Genomic DNA, 14,509 nt, shown 5'->3' on the forward strand with positions numbered 1-14,509 from the left:
GTAAACTGTTAACATATTTTCCTCTAATCATTTCAGCACAGCTGATTTGTGTTGATCCATAATGTCTAATATTTTGCAGTTTGGCACTGCATAGGCCACAAGACCAGAAGTGACAGTAATCTAGAATGACATTTGCAGCCAGACACAAATGTTTTGTCAGATTGGCCTTTAGCCCAATGGTGGAGCCTGGGTTAGAATTTCTCAACTAAAACCACAATTATTTTTTAAATACAGTACAGGAAAATGTATCTTTATCTTAAAATGTATCTTAATAGCCAGCATTAAACAATGATGTTTTGTTATATAGTTTCACAAAAGCTTGCAACCATTACTGCAACTACACTAATAGCTTTGAAACTACAAATGCAAAGCACATTTTTTGATGATATATGTTTGTTTATTTAGGGGGGAATCTTTAAAATGACTGTACAAGCTAGGCAAAAGTTGGAGATAAGGATTTACAGAAGTAAGAAAGAGGAGGCTTTTGCTGAGTTAACTAAATTTTTGGATGGTAAAAATCTGTCTCTGATTATGAGAGAAGCAGCTGATGATGGAAGCAGGGCCGGATTTTCATAGTGGGCAACCCCTAGGCCCACTGTCGTTCATCGCTCCCATCCCTTTTATTCACTCAAATTTTCATCATTGGGACTGGAAAAATGGGTATTGGCGCACAGAAAATTTAAAAAACTATTGTATCTCCTGTGCATCCCCAGTGTTTCTGAACCAATGTGGGTGTGGTTGGGCACCTAAAATCCTAGGTCCGGGCCTTGGTCGCCTCTCCATAAATTCCTGGACTGGATGGAATGAAAGCGCTTCAAATCCTGAGAAACTACTATGCTGGCAAAGGTAAGCCACGGATTATTATCTTATATACAGAGTTAACATCTCTTCAGAAAGCTGCACATGAAAGTGTCACAGACTATATAATACGTGCAGAAACAGCCATTACAGCATTGAGAAATGCTGAACAGACATTTTGGGGCAGATTTACATAGGGTCAAATATCAAGGGTTAATTAACCCTCGATATTCGACTGCCGAATGTAAATCCTTCGACTTCAAATATCGAAGTCGAAGGATTTAGCGCTGTTCCTACGATCAAAGGAATAATCGTTCGATCAGAAAATTGTTAGGAAGCCTATGGGGACCTTCCCCATAGGCTAACATTGGCCTTGGTAGGTTTTAGGTGGCAACTAGGGGGTCGAAGTTTTTTTTAAGAGACAATACTTCGACTATCGAATGGTCAAATAGTCGAACGATTTTTAGTTCGAATCTTTCGAGTCGTGGTCGAAGGTCGAAGTAGCCTATTCGATGGTCGAAGTAGCCAAATTCGACCATTCGAAATTCAAAGTATTTTTTCTTCTATTCCTTCACTCGAGCTAAGTAAATAGGCCCCTTTGTGATGGACTGCTTTGATTGCAATGATTCTTAAGGGCCTGCCTAAATCATTTAAATCCTTTGCTATCAATATCACACAAGATGATGGAAAAGTGACTTTTACTGAGTTTAAAACACAGTTAAGAAGTTTTGAGGACACTGAGAAATACTGTGTCAGCGCAAACACTGATAATGTGATGCAGGTCAGCACCCCTGTTACAACAGTAAGGGAGAGAGAGGCAACATTCACCCTGTCTGCTACAACTGCGACAAAAATGGTGTGAGTGGGATGGAGCAGTAAGTAATTCTGCAAACAATAGGGAAGATTGGGATCTGGGCATATTAAGGATACATGGGGGTGGATAGGTGGGTGGGGATATCATATATGGCCGGGAGGTAAATCATTTTTATATACAATTCATAAAAGCTGTTGCTTGTATGAATGTTTACTAATATAAGAATCTTAGCAGGTAAGATGGGAGAGTTGAAATTGAGTTTTCCAAATGTGAAATATGTTATTATTAACACTGCTGAAACATGTCTGAATGAGCCATGCGACTGGGAAATAAATATAAAGGGCTATTTCATATTTAAGAGGGGTAGGGGAAATAGAAAAGGACAAGGGGTATGTCTGTATGTTAAACATGATTTTAAACCTTACATAAATGAAGATGATGTGGAATAGAAACTTTTCATAGAAGGTAATGCAACAGGCTAGTTAGTTGGAGGAGTATGCTACCGACCCTGTTGCAAACTTTAGAGCAAGCCTATAATGGAGGATTATTGCATGACAATTATGTACATGTGCATGTACTTGGAAACTTGGGTAATAGCAACCATAATATTATATCATTTAATGTTTCTTGTAAAAAAACAAACATACATAGGCATTTTAGAAAAGCAAATATTAGCACTGCAGAAACATTACTTCAATATGTTGATTAGGACATCAGGTTTTCAGCTAAAAACACAGAACAGAAATTTACTGTTCTGAATGTATTGAAGATATCTTAAAGAATTAAATGGGTAGTTCATCTCTAAAATAACTTTTAGTATGATGGGACTGTGACATTCTAAAAAAGTTTGCATCAGTCTTTATTATAAGTTGTTGTTGTTTTTGTTGTTGCATATAAACTATTTTGTTTTTTGTTCAGCAGCTCTCCAGTTTGGAATTTCAGTAGCTATCTGGTTACAAGGGGCGTATTTCCCCAAGCAACCAGGCAGTGATTTCAATGAGAGACTGGAAGATGTATAGGAGACAGCCTCATTAGAAATAAAATTAATAAAAAGAATTGTAGCCTCACAAAGCAATGTTTTTTTTTGGATGCCAGGGTCAGTGACAATCTTTGAAAGCTGGAAAGAAAATTAAGGAAAACAATTCAAAACATGTAAAAAAAAATGAAGAGCAGTTTAAAAAAAAATGGCTATAACATGTTAATAGTTAACACAGAGAGGCGTAAGTATTAAATAAAGAACTAATTGCATCTTGTGCAAAGTCTCATTCCTATTTTTTTCAAAGTATATAAACTGTAAAAAAGATGTTGGCTCAAAGTGCGTCTCCATTAAGGTATGGACATATTTTGTTACAAGGGGAAAAGATTAAATATCTTTAATCAAATATTTTTCTCAATCTTTACAATAGAGGAGTCTATGTTACATGGCCTAATCTATAAATGTACACACATGGCTTAGCTCAAACAAGTTGTCAGTGGTTGGCACAGAATATGGTACTTAAATGTTTAAGCAAAATTAATGTGAAGGATATACAGTAAATCAAATATAGAAAATCCAAAGAAGACCAAAGAAGAAGCTGGTATAAGAATGTTCAGTTATGAAGAAAGACTGACCAAGTTTTGATTTTTGTAGAACAGGTGGTTAAAGAGATACTGCAACCAGAAAATAACCTTTTTTTATATCTATTATAACATTTTCTTTGAATGCTTTTTATAATTTTGCCGTAAAATATTTGCCTGATGCTTTTACATTATCTTTCTTACCCCCATGTTCTTCTATGAGGGGGCTGCCATATTTGTGCAGCAGTACTCGGTTAGCATTAGAAACTCCAACTGACTGAGATAGGACAGTCAGGTTTGCAAAACAGTCAGGTTTAGGAACTTCAAATAATAATTGCTTACAAAAGTAGAACTATCAGCAAAAAATTATCAACATGACTTATATATAACTTTGTAGATTAATATTTTGAAAAGAAAATTTTTAGTGTCAGTATCACTTTAAGATAACTTTGTATAAATATACAAGGGGACCATACAACACACTCGCTGATGCTTTATTCAGAAGTAGATCCTTCCAGCAGATGCAAGGGCATCCATTTAGATATGCTTCCCTTGGTCCAACATCCGTGTTATGAGTTTATGTTTGCGTGGGCGTATGAGAGGCTGTCAAGGTTGTGCTCCAGCTTCCCTGACTCTATACAGATACTCATGTAAAATTTCACTCACTTTGCTGGTACTAAACACTATTTATTCTGTTATTGTTTGTTACTGTACCTCTAATGCGCACGTTTTAGTTAGACACTAATTTTGTAACCTGTTGTTGAATAGTGTATTATATGAATGCAGGATTTGTGAAAGTGCTACCAGTATTTAAATGTTGGTAAGTTTCTGCAGTAACTATAGTAGCAAATGGCATATAATCACTGACTCTGTGTTCAGTAAAATAGGTTACTTTTGTCACCATATCATTGCTTGTCCTTTAACTCTATCTAGTAATGGTAACACATCTGCAGCTGGAAAGAAATTATTCAGTGTTTTACTACCTTGTAGCAATGCTAAAAAATGCACTTTCCTTGGCACTCATTTTGTAATGAAAAAACTGTCCGGCTGAAGCATATGATTTGCTTTTCCCCCAACTGCAAGTTCAGGCCACAAGCTATACTGGACCTGTGCATTAGCAGTATAACATTATGCCAATAATGCATGTACAAACATATCACTTAGCAGCAAGACAGTCAGGGATGACTAATAAAACAAAGATGGGAAAAGAATAGAAATTGAGAGTTAAAAAAACAGTATGAGCATTATGCTTAATATGAGGAAGGGATAGAGAAACATGCATATTAGTGACTTGCTCTATAGATTAACTGGAAACTGTTGTTTTTCCCCAAATCTGGAAATGCCATTCACATAGTAGAGCCCTATTTATTATGTGATCATACATTTGCTTTCCCAACACAGATGGTCCTCATTAAAAAACAAAATTAGTCGTTCAACCTCTTGTGGAAAACTTCAGAGCCTGAATGAGCTGTGTACGAATGAATTAATTAGCAAAGGATAGTTCCTATTCGGCTAATTATACTGATACACATACAAAATGACTTAAATTAGCATCGATCACACATACACAAACAAGCTGATTTAGTGCACTGGAAGGGAAAAAAAGAAGAAGAGTCATAAGTGGTCTCAGTTGTACTCTTCACAGAGATAATGTCATGTCAGAAGGTTACACCCTAGTGGCCTGCTCTAATTCTGCCACTTCCCACCTGACCTGGTATTTATATCTTATTTATAAAATATCAGGATGCCAGCTGGAACATATTACAAAGTGCCTCAGGATTTCCTTAACACTGCGTGGAGATACACATAGTGGTGATAATAGTCAGTGGGCTTGCACTCTACTCCTGTGTTATATTATACACAACTCTTTTAGCATGTTTAGGCACACCACACTGCTCAAGGCAGGCTTCCATGTGTCCATGCACCCTGTACTTTGCATGCACTGAATTGGCGCATGTTTTAAGATGCAAGTAGCTTTGTAAATGAGCCCTTATAATTGCAATATGTTCTCCTTGTGGTATGCAGAAATACACCATGACCGTTTATTATATATACAGCATAACCTTGTCCAAGAAATAAAAAATAACAATATGAAACATCAATAAATAACATAAACCTATATTGCGAACACGTGCACATTTACATTATATTCGTGCCTGGAGTTCAACCACTTGCTCAAACCGACCCATACCTAATTTCTAGTTGATTCTCAGGGAAACCCCATAGAACACTCTATAGAACAATTTGCTGCCAAAGGGTAAACATTCCTTCCTGATCATTATCATCATTGTGTAAACAGTAGCCTTATATTTTCTCATATACTAAAAGGCATCCTACTCTTATATCTTCCAGTAAAGAGACAACTATTTCAGGGCAAATTTTGCCTCCTAAAAAATCTCTTTCTCAATCAACAGTGCTAGTAACACATTTTCATGTTATACAATCTGCAAGCAAGTCCCGTGGCTTAAAATGGAAACAGAATTCGTTAAATTAGATATAAATTCCCAAACAACCAACTCAAGCAGTGCTATATTCCCCAAAGTTACCTCTACTTTAATTTGCTGTTTTTCCAATATATACATTTTAAGTGAACCAGGCTTTTCTGGCTAGGGTTTTGTAACGGAGCCACACACACACACTTATATGCAGTTGGGGAGCTTATTTACCCCATTTATTCAACCAACAAGTATCAATGTTTCAGAGTTGTATCCCCTGAAACATTAATACTTGGTGGTTGAATACATTTAGTAAGCTCCCCATGTGTGTGGCTCCGTTAAAAAACTCTACTGTACTTCAAGTACCTAGCCTGCCAAACGGAAAGCCTGCACCACCAGTGCAGCTTATGGTTGAATGACGGGTGTGCATTGAATTAACTACATTTTTCTAGTTAGGCACACTACTCCAGCTCTTATAGGCATTAGTGCTTGTCGATGCATAGATGATCATCCAGGTTTCTTCACAATGGTTTTCTTTGCCACAATACTGGGAGTAGTCCTAGGATCAGTGATTTTCCATGCTGGCTTATAGTTGCCTGGCTGTTGCTTCTTTACCAGAAGGCAGAGTTTAAATAACCATGCCTTTCATTAGGCCTGGACTAGCAATCTATGTATTCTGGAAATGTCAGAGGGGCTGCTGCAAGATGCAATAGACTGTTACTGTTTAGTGGGTCTGTTGGAGCTGTATGGGCCTCTTGTGCTTGACCAAAACAAAGCTGCATTTTCCCTCATGCTCCAGGGTCTCTTTTTTGAATATGGAGTGCTTTCTCATCATTCCACTAGCTATGGTGGCTGTCTAAGCCTAAATTTCAGTATCTTAATCTTCAACTGCCCATCAGAGCAGGGCAAATTTGTATTATAAATTTGTGCTCAGGCTACAAAGAACAAAAGGAAATACACAAAAAAAATTTTTTATCAGTGTAGTTACTGATTCTGAAAAAGGATGTTTTCAACGACTGTACTAGTATTGGGATTAGGTCATGATTTTTATGGTGTAGCTTTTATTTCTAAATTACACTGTTTACACGGCAAATTATTCACTCTACCATATATAATTCAATTCCTGAACCAACAAGTGTATTTTCATTAGTTGTAATATCGGTTTGTAGACAGCCATCTCGGGTCTCTTTGCATGGTCATGTGCTTTCAGAAAGAGCCAGCACTTCACAATGTAACTGCTTTCAGACATGCTATTGTTTCTCCTATTCAATGTAACTGGTAAAAGTAGTTGCAGTGAGACCTGGATTTTTACTATTGAGTGCTGCTCTTATATCTACCAGCAAGCTGCTATCTTGTTACCTATCCATTGTTTTGTTGATAAGCTGTTGGGGGGGGAGGGGGGTAACATCATTTTAAGTGTAACTGAAGTTTATCAGAGCACAACACACATGACTGGGAAAACTGACAACATGTTTAGCCCCATGTTAGGTTTTAAAAAAATCTCTTTGCTCTTTTAAAAAACAGATTTCAGTGCAGAAGTCTGCTGGAGCAGCAATATTAACTGATGCATTTGGGGGGAAAACATGTTTTCCCATGGCAGTATCCCTTTAAACAAGTTACACTTTATTCTATTCAGGATAGTATTTATACATAGGAAGCCCCTAGGCCGGGACCACTCATTGCCCCCCCCCTTCCACCTTCCCGTCTCCCCCCTTCATAGGCGCATGCATGCGCAAGTCTTGTCTCATTTGGAGTGTGGGAGAGTTAAAAAGCAAGCAAATTTTCCTGCTTGTCCCTGGTGCTTCTGAACCCATTGCAATACAGCTGGGCGACATGCTGCCCCTAAAATCTGCTATTGTCAGACCCAAGAGGAAGGCTTTGGGGATAAATTACCCATGAGTGGTATTACAGCCAGCGAAACAATGTATCACGTATGTGCAACTACTACAGCTTGTTGGATTTAATGTAACATCTTCATCAAATGGGCCATTCTTCATCAACCATTTGTGAAATTGTGTTAGATCAATTAAAGCAAGAGCACAAAGTTTTAATTTGATTCATTTTTTCTTGACATGGTTTTCTTCCTATAGGCTGTCCTAAGTATTTATTAAGCCTAGCTGTTGTAATGATGTATTGAAGCAATGTGGGACAGTAGTGCATACAGCAGCTAAAAGTATCTAAAGAACATGCACCAAGGGATAAGATTGGCCTACATAAGAGATTACATATATGCAAATTCACGCTACACATAAATGTAACCAAGAGATTTTATTCAGCGGAAGGTTCTGTTTGCAGAAATACTGGAACTGGGAAAGGTAACAGATATCTTAAAGGCAAATAGGTCTGGTTATCCTCAAAAGATTCAGCATTGAGACCTCTTATCCAAGAATCCATTATCCAAAAAGTTCCAAAACATGGTAATACTATAAATATAGTCATTCTAGAGTGCCCCGATGATAAAGATGGTATAAAGTACTAGTACAATATAGAGCAGAAAAAGTAGGAAGAATGCAATGGTGCTTCGAACTATACAGAAGTAAAGATGTGTAGATGCAAGTAACTTTTGTGAATGTGATCAATAAGCCAATTTGCTTCTATTTTAATGCAACCTCATCTGCAGCTGCATTTGCAAATGAGCCATGGTGCATCTGCAACTTGTTTTTGCATGTAACAACATATATAATTACAGTATATGTATAGGTTAAAGGACTGTAATAAGTCAGCATTCATCATTTCAATAATTAAAACTAAATTTTGTAATATGTTTAACACCTTTCCAGTTTGGCAGGTTTGTTTATAAATGGTTTCCCCATAATTCCAGTGTCATTGTGGCTGTTGGGAGAGCTGTATCTGGCAGGATTGCTCCCAGTGTTCCAAAATAAATGTAATTGCATTTGTGTTTTGCTGCAAATTGTGGCTAAAATGATATTTTGGGGCCCAGTCTTATTGACACAGCAAGGTAATGGAACCCTTGAATTACCATCATGTTCAAGGTGATTGTACCTCCCTGGTTTCCCAGCATCAGTATGGTCACTGTGGTCCATTTAATAGTGGGGGGTGAACACACTGACGCCAAGTTCAATTATACAGAAGTGTAAAGGGTGTGTTTACCTTTAATGAATGGCATTAATATGCGTACCAACTCGAGGCACATGTGCAAAAAGCAGTCCCATGAAATGAATGAAGTAGGCAGAGTTAGATGGGTTCCATTGCTCCTAGGTATGGGCTGATCAACTTTTATCTGCCATCCCTCCTGTTGTGGGACTGGCTCAGGGCTCTGACATGCTATTTGTTTGTCTTTGTTTGTATAGAATCTTTGCAACTCCTGACAAACATATCATAACCGGCAGACAATCACCTAATTATTTAACCTTCCAATTTGCCAACTGAACCAATTCAGGTTTATAGTATAAAGTTGCTGAATAATTCTGGAATCCAAACATCTGTATTATTTAAGAATTCAAATTAGTAATTGCAGATTGCAATTTTTAATCCCTACTTAAATGAAAATAATTGGTAACTCTAGTTTTCTACTCATGTCACAGGAACATTGGCAATCTGGATGCTGCAGATACATAAAAGTAAGCCTCTCTCTACAAGCTCAACTTATTGATGAGGTATGTTGGAAAATGTAGTTCTGCAACCCTTGAGGTACCAAAGATTGCCCATCCCTTTTCTATTGATCTATCTAGCTACCTCCTACTTATCTACTGATCAATCACTCTACTACTGATGATCAATTAATTACCCCATTGATCAATGAATCTGAGTCTATGGCTCTATCAACCTGCAACTCTATTAGTGTTGATTTATTCATCTTCTATGGATTGACCTGTCTCTTTCTATGATGGTATTCTGTTTATCTGGCTTGTTCTCTGACTAGCTCCCACTGTTTAAATAATGCCTTTTCTTTCTATCTTTCTGTGCATCTTTATAAAATATATGTATATATGTGAATATATATCTATTTAAATGTTTCTTTGTCTCCTTGTAACTCTGAATAAGTAGTTTATTGCTGTATTAAAGGCTCACTCTTGTACTTCGGTATTTTCATGCCAATAATAAAGATAATATCCCTCTATGAGAACGCTGAAGTGGCGTGACTTCCTACCAATCCTTGAATGATTCTTACCAAGCCTGTTACTGGTTGCTGTTATATCTCTTAAAACTGTCCATTGTATTTGGTTTTAATGAGCAGAACAGAACATACACACATTTAATGTAACTTTATAAACACAAATTTGTTTTGTCAGTAAAGACCGGGTTGCTTGCCAGCATTTAAGCATTTCTTGCCAGAACTGGCAGTGCAACTGAAGCATGAGACAAAAACAAAAAGCCTGCTATTTTGTTTCTTTTATTTTTTTTCCTAATTTGTTTTTATTATTTCAAAGCTGTATCTAGCTCATTTGATGACCACATGTTGCCCATGATGGTGATTACAAATTTCAGTATGTAGAAAACTGTAAGCAGCAGACATACAAAATATAACCATGGTATACAGTAATACAGCATGTCTTATCAACATTTGTGAATCCTTGAGAACCCCCCCCCCCCCAATATTAGAATGTGGTCTTGGGAAGTTCAACTAAATGATATTTTATGGGTATTGAAAAAATGTCTTCCTTATGTTTCTTTGCATACCTCCTGTGCTGTTGTGAAATTGTAATTAACAACTGAAAATATAATATATAAGGCACAATAAAACACCTGGCACATCAATTAATCATTATGTCTCCCTAGGGCACAGCTATAGAACACTTTTTGCCATTGTTTATGTTTGCCTTACCTACCAATAATGTTTGCATTACACTGTATAGTATTTTAATCAACTTTGTTTCCCCCATAAATATATATAATACACATATATATAAGTATATATACACATATTGAAAACAAAAAACCTTAGTGGGAAGGTTTGTACCTCATAGAATGTTCTATGACAGTGTAAATGTGGATAATAACAGGAGCTGTGTGCTTTCGGCTGAAAAGTCAGTACAGGTGTTGGAACTAGTCATAACATGTGATAAAGGAGTGTGGTTGGAAGTGGTGCAGTATGGAGAGCTAAGTAGAAAACACTAAAGAAGTCTGTGAGTGAAAAAATGTGCTGTATTGTTATAAGTTCCATTAATGCGGTACTTTGGAAAAAGCAAGAAAGGCTGGCTATAATTGTATAGTTTACACTGGTAAAATAATCTCTTAAAGAGAACAGCATCACTATGATAAATGTATAAGGGGAAAATACAATAAACTCTCTAATTCTTTATTCACCAGAAGAGCCTTCAGGAGTATACAAGCCCAAAACTGCACTGTCTACTCAAGATAAAGACTTGGCAGGGATCTATACACAAGAGAGTAACTTATTACTATTAGTTCACACTGACTGACACTAGGGGGCCGATTCACTATGGGTCGAATATCGAGGGTTAATTAACCCTCGATATTCGACTAGGAACTAAAATCCTTCGAATATCGAAGTCGAAGGATTTAGCGCAGATAGTGCGATCTAACGATCAAAGGATTATTCCTTCGATCGAACGATTAAATCCTTCGAATCAAACGATTCGAAGGATTTTAATCCAACGATCGAAGGAATATCCTTCAATCAAAAAAAGTTAGCCAAGCCTATGGGGACCTTCCCCATAGGCTAACATTGACTTCGGTAGCTTTTAGATGCCGAACTAGGGGGTCGAAGTTTTTTTTAAAGAGACAGTACTTCGACTATCGAATGGTTGAATAGTCGAACGATTTTTACTTCGAATCCTTCGTGTCGAAGGTCGAAGTAGCCCATTCGATGGTCGAAATTCGAAGTTTTTTTACTTCGAATCCTTCACTCAAAGTTAGTGAATCGGCCCCCAACTATAATTGCAAAGTTTCTTATCCACAATAACCCCTGCATTCTTCTGAATTAACTAGATCCCTTTAATGCATCATGTTAAACCTTATTTGCCTGCCTGGTTATTTATTCATTTCGAATCTCAAGGGTTTTTATATAATAAAGAAAGTACTCCCTATTGTAAAATATAAGGATGTTATAAGTTACAGAGGAGTTTGATGACCATATACAGGTCATGGAACTCCGAGGTGACTTTTGATATCCTCATATCATCACTAAGCTCCATTTATAACCAGTGATATCACTAAGCACTGTTTATAGGGATATAATTTACAGGATATTCATGGCTCTTGTGTATTATGAACAAATTAGAAATATATATATATATATATATATATATATATATATATATATATATATATATATATATATATATATATATATATATATATATATTAAGACATGCCTGTAATGTAAGGTGTCCCATAACTAATCCCAAGATCCTGGTCAAGGCTCACACTTCTGCCTATAACTACCACCTTTTGCTTCGGGAGGAGCCCTCCACTACACCGATGCCACCATGCAGGTAGATACCAATCAGGCAGAGCAATACAAAAACAGGAGTCAGGGATGTCACAGGCCAAGGTCAACACCAACAGTAGCACAGTACAAAACCAGGATCCACGAGAATGGTCAGTAAACAGGCATAGGTAGGTACAGGCATCGAAGTAGCAGAAGTAAGGTACAGGCAAGGGTCAAAGAATAGAGATCAGAACAATAGGAACTGTTAGGAAGTAGACCCACGTTGGGCAAAGAACAATTGGCTGCGGGCCCTGCAGCCTTCCAGGTATTATTGTAATTCCTCGCTGTACCTGAAATTAAAAGAAATTAAACAGAAAAAGAAACAGAAATAAAAGACCAAGGGCAGACCCTTAAGGTTCTCTATTTTTCACTTTTTGTAATCTAGCTTTCAGACAGTTTTCTATCCAAAAAGAAATAGTATGTTCCTGGCCAATACTCTCATTTATGCAGTATCCTTCTGTGTTGCATTGTATTCCAAGGGTACCACAACTTCTTGCTTTACAATTTCAGATTTGAATTTTCTCCCCAGGAATGTTCTTTTCATTTTTGATTTTATGCTTGCTAGATTATTTTGTACCTGCTAACATTTCCGGTTTACCCAGCTAACCTGAATGCATTAAATGTGCATCTTTTCTTAGTGATAACCATTTTTATTAAACCATAATTGTTTCGATGTGTTACATCTTTATAAGAAAATATAAGAAGTTTTGTTACATTGCATTTCAGAGATGTTTCATTTGTCTTCTGTTTAGCTTGAAAGAGCTGTGCCAGATAGAATGATGCAGAGTCTCAGTCTCTCATAGTCGGTATGTAAATTAAAATGATGCCCCTAAAAAAATTTAACTTTCCAGTACTGCAAGAATGCATTGATCCTTATCGGTTGTGAGGGGGGATAAAGGGGTAGTTCCCCTTAAAATTATGTATGGTTTGATGTGTATGATGATATTCTAAGTCAATTTACAATTAATCTTCACTCTTGTGTTTTTCGAATTGTCTTAACTTTTGTGTTTTTTTTGTTCTGCAGCTCTCCTGTTTCCCGTTTCTATGGCTAGGGTGTATTGGCTTCGTTCCTAGTTACCATAGCAATCAAACAGCAGCATGGAATTAAGAATGTAAGATAAAAAGAAGAAAACCTTTTTAGAAATATAAACAATAAAAAGTAACAATAGCAATAAAAATTTGGTCTTACAGAGCACCATGGATTTTATTTTTGGTTACCAGGGACAGAGACCCTGACAACAAGTTGCAAACTACATGATGGAAAAAGGCAGAATTGAAATGATGATTGATCTGTAAATACTGCTTAAATCATAATGATCAATTTTATTCAAAATGTATGGTGCAAAAAGGAAGGCATAGTCATATCTATACTGGTAAGTTTCAATTATTATTTATGGAAAGGGTTTACATATCTTGTATGTTTGCTATATAAAGACTAGCACCCGTAACATCCTAGAAGTATCTATCATAGGTAACATAGTAGACACCCCGTCTATCACTCCATCTCCACAGGCCCAGTGCCTTGGGGTTATCCTAGTTTGTGCCCTGTCATTCAATCCTCATATCCATTCACTTATTAAATCGCCACGTATACAAAATACGATCATTTATTACCCAAGATGCAATCAAAATTCTTATTCAATCTCTCATCGAATCACGTCTAGACCACTGTAACGCTTTATTGATTGACCTTCCCCTCCAGAGACTTTTTACCTTTGTAGTCCATAATGAACACTGCCTTGAGGCTTATACACCTCAGCAACCACTCCTCTTCTGCCATGCCACTCTGCCAGTCCCTTCAGTGGCTTCCACTACCTTTCAGTATAAAATTCAGATTAATGACCCTGACATTCAAAGCACTTCATAACTCTGCTCCTACCTACATCTCTGAACTTCTTACTAAACACTCACTCAGCTGATTACTACACTCCTCTACTGACCTGCTCCTCAACTCTTCTCTTATTACCCCCTCACATGCTCAAATTCAAGACTACACCCCTCCTCTGGAATTCTCTCCCACAGTCCAACTTTCTCCCGACCTTAAAACAAACTTATTTAGAGAAGCCTACCCTCAATCTATTTAGCTACCAAATGTAATACCATATTCTACATCTCTCACTTGCTTATTTCTGATCTTGCCCACCCCACACCTGGGGCAGATTCACTAAAGGATGAAGTGGCTAAAGCTAGCGACAATTCACCAGCATTGCCACCTGCAGGGACATCTCCAATTCACTAACAGGTAACTTTTCACTCTGGCGAACGATCATTACTCCACAAATTCACTAAAGTGCCGATTTTACTGAACGTTATCTCTTTGGCCAGAGTTGACTTTGTCACCTTATAAAAACGCTGGCAACTTTTCCTTTTTTGAAGCCTGCAAAAGTCCTAACAAACTTTTTTTTGGGAACTGTTTTCTCCAGACATTTCCTAACATATGGAACATTAATTTTTCAGTGGGCTCATGTGTAGGGCAATTTATAAAATCTC

Source organism: Xenopus laevis, chromosome 1L (assembly GCF_017654675.1).
Source record: "Xenopus laevis strain J_2021 chromosome 1L, Xenopus_laevis_v10.1, whole genome shotgun sequence".
In the NCBI taxonomy this organism is placed as follows: domain Eukaryota; kingdom Metazoa; phylum Chordata; class Amphibia; order Anura; family Pipidae; genus Xenopus; species Xenopus laevis.